We start from the raw sequence: 14,222 nt of genomic DNA, 5'->3' as shown, positions 1-14,222 counted from the left end.
CATGACTGACGCTCTGTAGAATCCTTCTTACAATACTGCCTATAGAATAGCAACACTACTTAAATTAATAACATAACTATTATAAATCAATCAAGGCCTCAATTGACAATACTCTAAAAATGAAAAAGAGACAAGTCAAATACAACATAACAACATTACTATTAAATCCACTAAAAAGAACAAACATGTTTGTACTGCAACCTAAGTTTCTGCAACCTGAAAATAAATCCGTGAGGGTCCCATTGTGTTAATCTGTAACTGATCAGGAAAAGTCTTCAATTTTCATATACTCTAATATATTGATTTTAATGACCACTAAAATTTGTGCAATAAATGCTTTTAGGATGCTCATAACCATGCTCTACCAACTGAGTTATCCGGGCTAATAATTGATTAATGATCGCACAATTTAATGGAATAGCATGTCAAATAGAACCAGTTTTAGAGGACAAATGTACTAGAGTATCACTAGGGGCATTAATACTTATTGACCCTTGAGAAACAGCAAGCCATGTTGGTGGTGGATGCGACAGGTAGTGCCAGCAGGGCGTCCCCTGCTTCAAGGTGCACATTTCCTCTCTCACCCATCACAGATTCTCTCCTGCATTCAGGGTCTGAAGGATTTCTTCCAGTTGTACACCATATCTGCATGGCCAGTGCGTGATATAGAGCCCAAGTGGAACACCTGCTTGGAAAACAGAATAAACTATCAAATTTAGTTCTATTAGCGTGCACTTTTGTCTAAAATGATGCATGGTTATATTTTCAGATCCCAATTAATTGGATGTAAAAGAGGTATCCGTTCTATGATACAGGGTCATCTCTTTGCCTGGGATTCCTTTCCAGGTTTTGTCTTTGCAAATTAAGAAAAGCTAACTAATAAGCTAATAACATCATAACCAAACAGTACTAAAACATTAAAAGAGCTATTCCTGTAGATTCTAGCATTAATTAGATCAAATCCTGTTTAATACACATCTGATCTATTACTAAAATAGAAGAAGCACACAACATCCTAGCTAATGCCTTAAACTCTAAATCTTGAGACTGCATTGGTAAAACAGAAAATCACAGAATCACAGAATCACAGAACCATCAAGGTTGGAAAAGACCTAGAAGATCATCTAGTCCAACCATCAGCAATACTTCCTGGCTAAATCATATTCCTCAGTGCCACATCCAAGCGTTTCTTGAACACTCCCGTGGTCGGTGACTTCACCACCTCCCTGGGCAGTGCATTCCAATGCCTGACTACCCTTTCTGAGAAGTAATACTTTCTAATGTCCAGCCTGAATCTCCCCTGATGCAGCTTAAAACCATTCCCTCTAGTTCTATCACTATCACACACTATGTCAGACTATTACTAATAATATCTATAACACAGCAAGTTACAAAGCAATACCACTAAGTAAGAAACACACAATTACAATTACTATAAAGGCTGGATGCTATTTTCTGCCTTCAGATGAGACCGAAGATATCATGCTGGAACCCACATAGGGCCAGTCCCTGTGGAAATACGAGCATATTCATGACCCCAAGTTGTCAGTGGTAGGGAACAGTCCCAAAGTCCTGTGGCCATATTCCAAACATTAACCATAGGCTGTTCCTTTAGCACTGGGGAAGCCTCAAAATGACGATCCACATAAGCTGTATCTGTATGAACACGATTCAAAAACTTCAGCACAAGCAAAACAAGCAAAATCTTACATAATATTTTCAAAAAATTCAGCACAAGCAAAACAAGCAAAACCTTGCATAATATTTCTTGTAGTGTGTCTCCCATATTCCCCCTTTTTTGTTTAATAATAAGAATGGATTTCAATGTTTGATAAATGTGATCAGTGATAGCTTGTTCAGTGGGAGAATGAGCAATGGCTGTAGTATGTTTAACACACCCTTCTTGGAGGAAAGTTCGAGTGGCCTTAGAGGTATATGCAGGCCCATTATCTGTTTTTGTAGTATGTGGGATTCCCATAGCAGCAGAAGCAGATAACCAGTGTTTACGGGTATCATGACTGTGTTCACCTGTATGTGCTGTGGCAAATACATAAGAAGAATGAGTGTCTATCGTTACATGTGCATATTTTAGACAGCCGAATTCAGGAACGTGAGTGACATTTGTCTGACACAGTTGAAGAGGTGCTGTGCCACATGGATGTGTCCCAATTTGAGGCAAAGAGGTATCAGTCAAATTATGTAGCCGGTATTCAATCATAAACTCAGCGTATTGCATAGCAGAGAGGATCATTCTTAACACAGTTTTCCAATCGTGAGGGGTCATAGAGCAACTGTCACTGTTTGCAACCAAAAGATTGTATGTAAAGGCTGACTGAACTCCGTATGTTCTCACTGACTCCCTTAGCTCCTTCACTGCCTCACATGGCAGGGATTCCAAATGGGGGACCTGATTAGGAAAGCTTTGCAACGTGTCAGCATCGCCCCTTAATATTGTTTCTTTTTTGCATTGCTCTAAGACATCACAGTACGCTGTAGGGAAATTTGTCATTCCTGCTCCAAACAAAGTATCAAGAGGAAATGCGTCCGATTCGCTTTCTGGATCTACAGGACCGGGGTCACAACGATCCTCTGGTTTCGGTCCATCCGTGTCTTTAACCACGTTATACACGGGCTGCACAGACGCAGCCGCACACGTCGAGGAGGGGGCGGCATGGAGAGGCGCAGAGAACAACGTGGGCGAAGCAGAGGGCGGGGGTGCTGTAGAGACCAACAACGCGGCGAGAGACGTGTGCGGGGGGGCAGGCGGCCGCTGGCTGGGAACGGCAGCTTGTATCGGAGCGCGGCCGCTGTTCTTTCTTGCGCTGGGATGGAGGTTTCTTGACCGGCGACGGCAGGTGACGGTGTTGTGGTTGTCCGAGCGGCAGTTCTGGCACCACACACCGACAGCTTGGCAATTCCGTCGCAAATGTCCTTTAACGCCGCACCGGAAACATTTAAAAGAGGTGCTTGGGCCTGCACTGGTTACCGCAGACGCTTGTAAGGGTGCAAGAGCTGCTAACACTTGATTCTGGGAAGCCTCAGCCTGTGCCTTTAATCCTGCCCCTAGCTCTGTAATAGCCTCAACTATGAAAGCTTGAGCCCCCGTGGGCACACTCGATAATCTGTCTAACGCCTCCTCTATTGTCCAGTTACTCCTCAAAGTACTTAGAATGCCACGAGCTGTAGCATTACAATTCTGAAGTGCACAATGTTTTAGCATTATTTCCCTCATGTACTCTGGTACTCCAGCCTTCTCTATGGCTCCAGCTACCTTATCTAGAAACGCTCCAAAATCCTCATTTCTGCTCTGCTGGATTCCCATATAAGACGGCAGCCCACCTGGCACCTTGATCTTATCCATAGCCTGCCTGGCCAGATACATTGACTCCCTACATTTAGCTGGTCCTAATAAAGCCTGGGCCTCCGTCCGGATGAAAGGACCCACCCCTAAAAGTTCTTCAACGGTGACATTATACAAGGGATCTCCGGGCTGCCTAACTATCACAACGCTCTGTTGGCACATCTCTTCCCAATAAGCATTAAATAGCAATTGTTCGTGCTGCGAAAAAATCAACCTAGCTATAGCCCGACAATCAGATAACAACAAAACCTGAGTACTCCAGATATAATCCAGTATCTGTCTCGCTGGCTCACTTTTTACTCCAAACTGACTGACCGTAGACCGCAATTGTGACAACAACTTCCAATCTAAAGCACTGATAGCAGCCTGTGTCCCGCCTGCAGCATTAGGCGAATACCCCACCGACAGCACCATCTGTGGCACCGCTTCCAACGCCTCACCGTCTCCCGCCTCTAAACAAGCCCGCGCCAGCGCAGCCCAAGCCCCCCCCCGCTCCCGCGCGACGGCCTCCGCCAGGTCACTCTGTGCCCCAGGGAGCGGCTCATTGCAAAGGGGGGTCGAGGGGGCCGGCTGTAGCGCCATGGTCGATGCAGGCGGCTCGTCTGATACAGACGTGCTGGGAGACGGAGACGGGGCACTCGGCTCCGCAGCCACCGGCAACGCAGGCTCGGCGGCCGGCAGCAACTTTACGGTGGACAAAGCAGGGGGTACCGGGTAATCTGACCATTCATTATAATTCTTATTCCTCCCCTGCACAGCACTAGCTTGTTCTGCCGCTTCCTTTTCTGCCTGATGTAGCAACAAATCATTATAAACCACACGCCACCACTTCCCGCATTTTTTAGCTGTTTTCTCCCCATCTAATATTCCCTGAAAAATTGCATCTCCAAATTTACGCCACTCAGCAAGATCATACACTAAATGCGGATTCTGAAATAACCCTTTAGCATACCCATACGCTAATAACTTGGGGAGTTCCTTTTGCAAGTCTGTCCCCTTAACCTGACCCTTTCTTTTCAAAAAGCAAGAAAATACCTGACACCTTTTTTTAAAAAAGCAAGAAAATAATTCATAAACCGCTTGCCTTCCCATACCTATTTGTCAGCACGCTGTTGCAGCCTTAAAGGACGTCGTCGGCCCGTATCGGCTAGGCCCTTCTGTAAGGTCACGTAGAGCACCTGCACCTTCTTTTCCTGGCGCATGCTATCCCCGCTGCTTAAGGATCCGAACACCTTCGCAGCTGCGATCCTTCCTGGTAGGCCATGTCTAGGTCACCAATTGTTGCAGAACGGCGGGAGAAAAGCAGACGACCACACCTGTCATTGACATATGATCAGCTATTCTCGTTTATTCCTTGGCTGCGTGTACCTTTATAATACGGATAATTAGCTCATACATATTGCAAAAGTGGAGCTCATCATTGGCTCCCAATTACATACCATCCCCGAGTATCTTTGCAGCTTGTTGTTATCATCCTGAAAGTTACTCCCTTGCCGAGTTCACAAAACCATGGCTAGTTTCTCACCATCCCAGGGCATCCTGTTGATCTCACTGTCCTTGCAGGTGGCATGGCTGCTTGATTAACTGCACCGTGTTTATGACCCTTCTCAGCTAGCTGTAAAAAACACTCCCTACACAATATCTCTGGCTAAAAGCGACAATGTCTCATCTCTTGCGAAATGAGGCAATATCTCATCTCTGGCTAAAGGCGACAATATCTCATCTCCGGCTAAAGGCGACAATATCTCTGGCTAAAGGCGACAATATCTCTGGCTAAAGGCAACAATATCTCTGGCTAAAGGCGACAATATATCTGGCTAAAGGCGACAATATCTCATCTCTTCCGAAATGAGGCAATATCTCATCTCTGGCTAAAGGCGACAATATCTCATCTCTGAATAAAGGCGACAATATCTCATCTCTGGCTAAAGGTGACAATATGTCATCTCTGCCTAAAGGCGACAATATCTCATCTCTGCCTAAAGGCGACAATATCTCATCTCTGGCTAAAGTTGACATTATCTCATCTCTGGCTAAAGGCAACAATATCTCTGGCGAAATGAGGCAATATCTCATCTCTGGCTAAAGGCGACAATATCTCATCTTTGGATAAAGGTGAAAATATCTCATCTCTGGCTAAAGGCGACAATATCTCTGGATAAAGGCGACAATATCTCTGGCTAAAGGCAACAATATCTCTGGCTAAAGGCGACAATAGATCTGGCTAAAGGAGACAATAGATCTGGCTAAAGGCGACAATATCTCATCTCTTCTGAAATGAGGCAATATCTCATCTCTGGCTAAAGGCGACAGTATCTCTGGCTAAAGGCGACAATATCTCTGGCTAAAGGCAACAATATCTCTGGCTAAAGGCGACAATAGATCTGGCTAAAGGCGACAATATCTCATCTCTTCCGAAATGAGGCAATATCTCATCTCTGGCTAAAGGCGACAATATCTCATATCTGTCCAAAGGCGACAATATCTCATCTCTTGCTAAAGGTGAAAATATCTCATCTCTGGCTAAAGGCGACAATACCACATCTCTGGCTAAAGGCGACAATGTCTCATATCTGGCCAAAGGCGACAATATCTCATCTCTTGCTAAAGGTGAAAATATCTCATCTCTGGCTAAAGGCAACAATACCACATCTCTGGCTAAAGGCGACAATGTCTCATCTCTGGCTAAAGGCGACAATATCTCATCTCTGGCTAAATGCGACAATATCTCATCTCTGGCTAAAGGCGACAATATCTCTGGTTAAAGGCGGCAGTATCTCTGGCTAAAGGCAACAATATCTCTGGCTAAAGGCGACAATATCTCTGGCTAAAGACGAAAATATCTCATCTCTGGCTAAAGGCAACAATATCTCATCTCTGCCTAAAGGCGACAATACCTCATCTCTTGCTAAATGAGGCAAAATCTCTGGCTAAAGGCGACAATATCTCTGGCTAAAGGCGACAATATCTCTGGCTAAAGGCGACAATATCTCATCTCTGGCTAATGGCGACAATATCTCATCTCTGGCTAAAGGCGACAATATCTCATTTCTAGCTAAAGGCGACAATATCTCATCTCTGGCTAAAGGCGACAATATCTCATCTCTGGCTAAAGGCGACAATATCTCTGGCTAAAGGCGACAATATCTTTGGCTAAAGGCGACAATATCTCGTCTCTGGCTAAAGGCGACAATATCTCATCTCTGGCTAAAGGCGACAATATCTCATCTCTGGTTAAAGGCGACAATATCTCATCTCTGGCTAAAGGCGACAATATCTCTGGCTAAAAGCGACAATATCTCTGGCTAAAGGCAACAATATCTCTGGCTAAAGGCGACAGTAGATCTGGCTAAAGGCGACAATAGATCTGGCTAAAGGCGACAATATCTCATCTCTTCCGAAATGAGGCAATATCTCATCTCTGGCTAAAGGTGACAATATCTCTGGCTAAAGGCGACAATATCTCTGGCTAAAGGCAACAATATCTCTGGCTTAAGGGGACAATAGATCTGGCTAAAGGCGACAATATCTCATCTTTTCCGAAATGAGGCAATATCTCATCTCTGGCCAAAGGCGACAATATCTCATCTCTTGCTAAAAGTGAAAATATCTCATCTCTGGCTAAAGGCAACAATACCACATCTTTGCCTAAAGGCGACAATGTCTCATCTCTGGCTAAAGGCGACTATATCTCATCTCTGGCTAAAGGCGACAATATCTCATCTCTGGCTAAAGGCGACAATATCTCTGGCGAAATGAGGCAATATCTCATCTCTGGGTAAAGGCGACAATATCTCATCTCTGCCTAAAGGCGACAATATCTCTGGCTAAAGGCGACAATATTTTTCGCTATAGGAGACAATATCTCTGGCTAAAGGCGACAATATCTCTGGCTAAAGACGAAAATATCTCATCTCTGGCTAAAGGCAACAATATCTCATCTCTGCCTAAAGGCGACAATACCTCATCTCTTGCTAAATGAGGCAAAATCTCTGGCTAAAGGCGACAATATCTCTGGCTAAAGGCGACAATATCTCTGGCTAAAGGCGACAATATCTCATCTCTGGCTAATGGCGACAATATCTCATCTCTGGCTAAAGGCGACAATATCTCATTTCTAGCTAAAGGCGACAATATCTCATCTCTGGCTAAAGGCGACAATATCTCATCTCTGGCTAAAGGCGACAATATCTCTGGCTAAAGGCGACAATATCTTTGGCTAAAGGCGACAATATCTCGTCTCTGGCTAAAGGCGACAATATCTCATCTCTGGCTAAAGGCGACAATATCTCATCTCTGGCTAAAGGCGACAATATCTCATCTCTGGTTAAAGGCGACAATATCTCATCTCTGGCTAAAGGCGACAATATCTCTGGCTAAAAGCGACAATATCTCTGGCTAAAGGCAACAATATCTCTGGCTAAAGGCGACAGTAGATCTGGCTAAAGGCGACAATAGATCTGGCTAAAGGCGACAATATCTCATCTCTTCCGAAATGAGGCAATATCTCATCTCTGGCTAAAGGTGACAATATCTCTGGCTAAAGGCGACAATATCTCTGGCTAAAGGCAACAATATCTCTGGCTTAAGGGGACAATAGATCTGGCTAAAGGCGACAATATCTCATCTTTTCCGAAATGAGGCAATATCTCATCTCTGGCCAAAGGCGACAATATCTCATCTCTTGCTAAAAGTGAAAATATCTCATCTCTGGCTAAAGGCAACAATACCACATCTTTGCCTAAAGGCGACAATGTCTCATCTCTGGCTAAAGGCGACTATATCTCATCTCTGGCTAAAGGCGACAATATCTCATCTCTGGCTAAAGGCGACAATATCTCTGGCGAAATGAGGCAATATCTCATCTCTGGGTAAAGGCGACAATATCTCATCTCTGCCTAAAGGCGACAATATCTCTGGCTAAAGGCGACAATATTTTTCGCTATAGGAGACAATATCTCTGGCTAAAGGCGACAATATCTCATGTCTGGCTAAAGGCGACAATATCTCATTTCTGGCTAAAGGCGACAATATCTCATCTCTGGCTAAAGGCGACAATATCCCTGGCTAAAGGCGACAATATCTTTGGCTAAAGGTGACAATATCTCGTCTCTGGCTAAAGGCGACAATATCTCATCTCAGGTTAAATGCGACAATATCTCATCTCTGGCTAAAGGCGACAATATCTCATCTCTGCCTAAAGGTGACAATATCTCATCTCTGGCTAAAGGCGACAATATCTCATCTCTGCCTAAAGGCGACAATATCTCATCTCTGGTTAAAGGCGACAATATCTCATCTCTGGCTAAAGGCGAAAATATCTCATCTCTGGCCAAAGGCGACAATATCTCATCTCAGGCTAAAGGCGACAATATCTCATCTCTGCCTAAAGGCGACACTATCTCTGGCTATAGGCGACAGTATCTCTGGCTAAAGGCGACAATATCTCATGTCTGGCTAATGGCGACAATATCTCATCTCTGCCTAAAGGCGACAATACCTCTGGCTAAATGCGACAATATCTCTTGCTAAAGGCGACTATATCTCTGGCTAAAGGTGGCAATATCTCTGGCTAAAGTCGGCAAAACCTCATCTCTGCCTATAGAAGACAATACCTCATCTCTGGCTAAAGGAAACAGTATCTCATCTCTGGCTAAAGGTGACAACATCTCATCTCTGGCTTAAGGCGACAGTATCTCATCTCTGGCTAAAGGCGACAATATCTCCTCTCAGGTTAAATGCGACAATATCTCATCTCTGGCTAAAGGCGACAATATCTCATCTCTGGCTAAAGGCGACAATATCTCATCTCAGGTTATATGCGACAATATCTCATCTCTGCCTAAAGGCGACAACATATCATCTCTGGCTTAAGGCGACAGTATCTCATCTCTGGCTAAAGGCGACAATATCTCATCTCAGGTTAAATGCGACAATATCTCATCTCTGGCTAAAGGCGACAATATCTCATCTCTGCCTAAAGGCGACAATATCTCATCTCTGGCTAAAGTTGACATTATCTCATCTCTGGCTAAAGGCAACAATATCTCTGGCGAAATGAGGCAATATCTCATCTCTGGCTAAAGGCGACAATATCTCATCTTTGGATAAAGGTGAAAATATCTCATCTCTGGCTAAAGGCGACAATATCTCTGGATAAAGGCGACAATATCTCTGGCTAAAGGCAACAATATCTCTGGCTAAAGGCGACAATAGATCTGGCTAAAGGAGACAATAGATCTGGCTAAAGGCGACAATATCTCATCTCTTCTGAAATGAGGCAATATCTCATCTCTGGCTAAAGGCGACAGTATCTCTGGCTAAAGGCGACAATATCTCTGGCTAAAGGCAACAATATCTCTGGCTAAAGGCGACAATAGATCTGGCTAAAGGCGACAATATCTCATCTCTTCCGAAATGAGGCAATATCTCATCTCTGGCTAAAGGCGACAATATCTCCTCTCAGGTTAAATGCGACAATATCTCATCTCTGGCTAAAGGCGACAATATCTCATCTCTGGCTAAAGGCGACAATATCTCATCTCAGGTTATATGCGACAATATCTCATCTCTGCCTAAAGGCGACAACATATCATCTCTGGCTTAAGGCGACAGTATCTCATCTCTGGCTAAAGGCGACAATATCTCATCTCAGGTTAAATGCGACAATATGTCATCTCTGCCTAAAGGCGACAATATCTCATCTCTGCCTAAAGGCGACAATATCTCATCTCTGGCTAAAGTTGACATTATCTCATCTCTGGCTAAAGGCAACAATATCTCTGGCGAAATGAGGCAATATCTCATCTCTGGCTAAAGGCGACAATATCTCATCTTTGGATAAAGGTGAAAATATCTCATCTCTGGCTAAAGGCGACAATATCTCTGGATAAAGGCGACAATATCTCTGGCTAAAGGCAACAATATCTCTGGCTAAAGGCGACAATAGATCTGGCTAAAGGAGACAATAGATCTGGCTAAAGGCGACAATATCTCATCTCTTCTGAAATGAGGCAATATCTCATCTCTGGCTAAAGGCGACAGTATCTCTGGCTAAAGGCGACAATATCTCTGGCTAAAGGCAACAATATCTCTGGCTAAAGGCGACAATAGATCTGGCTAAAGGCGACAATATCTCATCTCTTCCGAAATGAGGCAATATCTCATCTCTGGCTAAAGGCGACAATATCTCATATCTGTCCAAAGGCGACAATATCTCATCTCTTGCTAAAGGTGAAAATATCTCATCTCTGGCTAAAGGCGACAATACCACATCTCTGGCTAAAGGCGACAATGTCTCATATCTGGCCAAAGGCGACAATATCTCATCTCTTGCTAAAGGTGAAAATATCTCATCTCTGGCTAAAGGCAACAATACCACATCTCTGGCTAAAGGCGACAATGTCTCATCTCTGGCTAAAGGCGACAATATCTCATCTCTGGCTAAATGCGACAATATCTCATCTCTGGCTAAAGGCGACAATATCTCTGGTTAAAGGCGGCAGTATCTCTGGCTAAAGGCAACAATATCTCTGGCTAAAGGCGACAATATCTCTGGCTAAAGACGAAAATATCTCATCTCTGGCTAAAGGCAACAATATCTCATCTCTGCCTAAAGGCGACAATACCTCATCTCTTGCTAAATGAGGCAAAATCTCTGGCTAAAGGCGACAATATCTCTGGCTAAAGGCGACAATATCTCTGGCTAAAGGCGACAATATCTCATCTCTGGCTAATGGCGACAATATCTCATCTCTGGCTAAAGGCGACAATATCTCATTTCTAGCTAAAGGCGACAATATCTCATCTCTGGCTAAAGGCGACAATATCTCATCTCTGGCTAAAGGCGACAATATCTCTGGCTAAAGGCGACAATATCTTTGGCTAAAGGCGACAATATCTCGTCTCTGGCTAAAGGCGACAATATCTCATCTCTGGCTAAAGGCGACAATATCTCATCTCTGGCTAAAGGCGACAATATCTCATCTCTGGTTAAAGGCGACAATATCTCATCTCTGGCTAAAGGCGACAATATCTCTGGCTAAAAGCGACAATATCTCTGGCTAAAGGCAACAATATCTCTGGCTAAAGGCGACAGTAGATCTGGCTAAAGGCGACAATAGATCTGGCTAAAGGCGACAATATCTCATCTCTTCCGAAATGAGGCAATATCTCATCTCTGGCTAAAGGTGACAATATCTCTGGCTAAAGGCGACAATATCTCTGGCTAAAGGCAACAATATCTCTGGCTTAAGGGGACAATAGATCTGGCTAAAGGCGACAATATCTCATCTTTTCCGAAATGAGGCAATATCTCATCTCTGGCCAAAGGCGACAATATCTCATCTCTTGCTAAAAGTGAAAATATCTCATCTCTGGCTAAAGGCAACAATACCACATCTTTGCCTAAAGGCGACAATGTCTCATCTCTGGCTAAAGGCGACTATATCTCATCTCTGGCTAAAGGCGACAATATCTCATCTCTGGCTAAAGGCGACAATATCTCTGGCGAAATGAGGCAATATCTCATCTCTGGGTAAAGGCGACAATATCTCATCTCTGCCTAAAGGCGACAATATCTCTGGCTAAAGGCGACAATATTTTTCGCTATAGGAGACAATATCTCTGGCTAAAGGCGACAATATCTCATGTCTGGCTAAAGGCGACAATATCTCATTTCTGGCTAAAGGCGACAATATCTCATCTCTGGCTAAAGGCGACAATATCCCTGGCTAAAGGCGACAATATCTTTGGCTAAAGGCGACAATATCTCGTCTCTGGCTAAAGGCGACAATATCTCATCTCAGGTTAAATGCGACAATATCTCATCTCTGGCTAAAGGCGACAATATCTCATCTCTGCCTAAAGGTGACAATATCTCATCTCTGGCTAAAGGCGACAATATCTCATCTCTGCCTAAAGGCGACAATATCTCATCTCTGGTTAAAGGCGACAATATCTCATCTCTGGCTAAAGGCGAAAATATCTCATCTCTGGCCAAAGGCGACAATATCTCATCTCAGGCTAAAGGCGACAATATCTCATCTCTGCCTAAAGGCGACACTATCTCTGGCTATAGGCGACAGTATCTCTGGCTAAAGGCGACAATATCTCATGTCTGGCTAATGGCGACAATATCTCATCTCTGCCTAAAGGCGACAATACCTCTGGCTAAATGCGACAATATCTCTTGCTAAAGGCGACTATATCTCTGGCTAAAGGTGGCAATATCTCTGGCTAAAGTCGGCAAAACCTCATCTCTGCCTATAGAAGACAATACCTCATCTCTGGCTAAAGGAAACAGTATCTCATCTCTGGCTAAAGGTGACAACATCTCATCTCTGGCTTAAGGCGACAGTATCTCATCTCTGGCTAAAGGCGACAATATCTCCTCTCAGGTTAAATGCGACAATATCTCATCTCTGGCTAAAGGCGACAATATCTCATCTCTGGCTAAAGGCGACAATATCTCATCTCAGGTTATATGCGACAATATCTCATCTCTGCCTAAAGGCGACAACATATCATCTCTGGCTTAAGGCGACAGTATCTCATCTCTGGCTAAAGGCGACAATATCTCATCTCAGGTTAAATGCGACAATATCTCATCTCTGGCTAAAGGCGACAATATCTCACCTCTGGCTAAAGGCGACAATATCTCATCTCTGCCTAAAGGCGACAATATCTCATCTCTGGTTAAAGGCTACAATATCTCATCTCTGGCTAAAGGCGAATATATCTCATCTCTGGCTAAAGGCGACAATATCTCATCTCTGGCTAAAGGCGACAATATCTCATCTCTGGCTAAATGAGGCAAAATCTCTGGTTAAAGGCGACAATATCTCTGGCTAAAGGCGACAATATCTCATCTCTGCCAAAAGGCGACAATATCTCATCTCTGGCTAAAGGCGACAATATCTCTTGCTAAAGGCGACTATATCTCTGGCTAAAGGCGGCAATATCTCTGGCTAAAGTCGGCAAAACCTCATCTCTGCCTATAGAAGACAATACCTCATCTCTGGCTAAAGGAAACAGTATCTCATCTCTGGCTAAAGGTGACAACATCTCATCTCTGGCTTAAGGCGACAGTATCTCATCTCTGGCTAAAGGCGACAATATCTCATCTCAGGTTAAATGCGACAATATCTCATCTCTGGCTAAAGGCGACAATATCTCATCTCTGGCTAAAGGCAACAATATCTCATCTCAGGTTATATGCGACAATATCTCATCTCTGCCTAAAGGCGACAACATATCATCTCTGGCTTAAGGCGACAGTATCTCATCTCTGGCTAAAGGCGACAATATCTCATCTCAGGTTAAATGCGACAATATCTCATCTCTGGCTAAAGGCGACAATATCTCATCTCTGGCTAAAGGCGACAATATCTCATCTCTGCCTAAAGGCGACAATATCTCATCTCTGGTTAAAGGCTACAATATCTCATCTCTGGCTAAAGGCGAATATATCTCATCTCTGGCTAAAGGCGACAATATCTCATCTCTGGCTAAAGGCGACAATATCTCATCTCTGGCTAAATGAGGCAAAATCTCTGGTTAAATGTGACAATATCTCTGGCTAAAGGCGACAATATCTCATCTCTGCCAAAAGGCGACAATATCTCATCTCTGGCTAAAGGCGACAATATCTCTTGCTAAAGGCGACAATGTCTCTGGCTAAAGGCGGCAATATCTCTGGCTAAAGTCGGCAAAACCTCATCTCTGCCTAAAGTAGACAATACCTCATCTCTGACTAAAGGCAACAGTATCTCATCTCTGGCTAAAGGCGACAACATCTCATCTCTGGCTTAAGGCGACAGTATCTCATCTCTGGCTAAAGGCGACAATATCTCATTTCTGG

This window comes from Coturnix japonica, unplaced genomic scaffold (genome assembly GCF_054131305.1).
Source record: "Coturnix japonica strain WE unplaced genomic scaffold, WE-NBRP24 Scf053, whole genome shotgun sequence".
NCBI lineage: Eukaryota > Metazoa > Chordata > Aves > Galliformes > Phasianidae > Coturnix > Coturnix japonica.
This window is presented reverse-complemented; position numbering follows the sequence as displayed.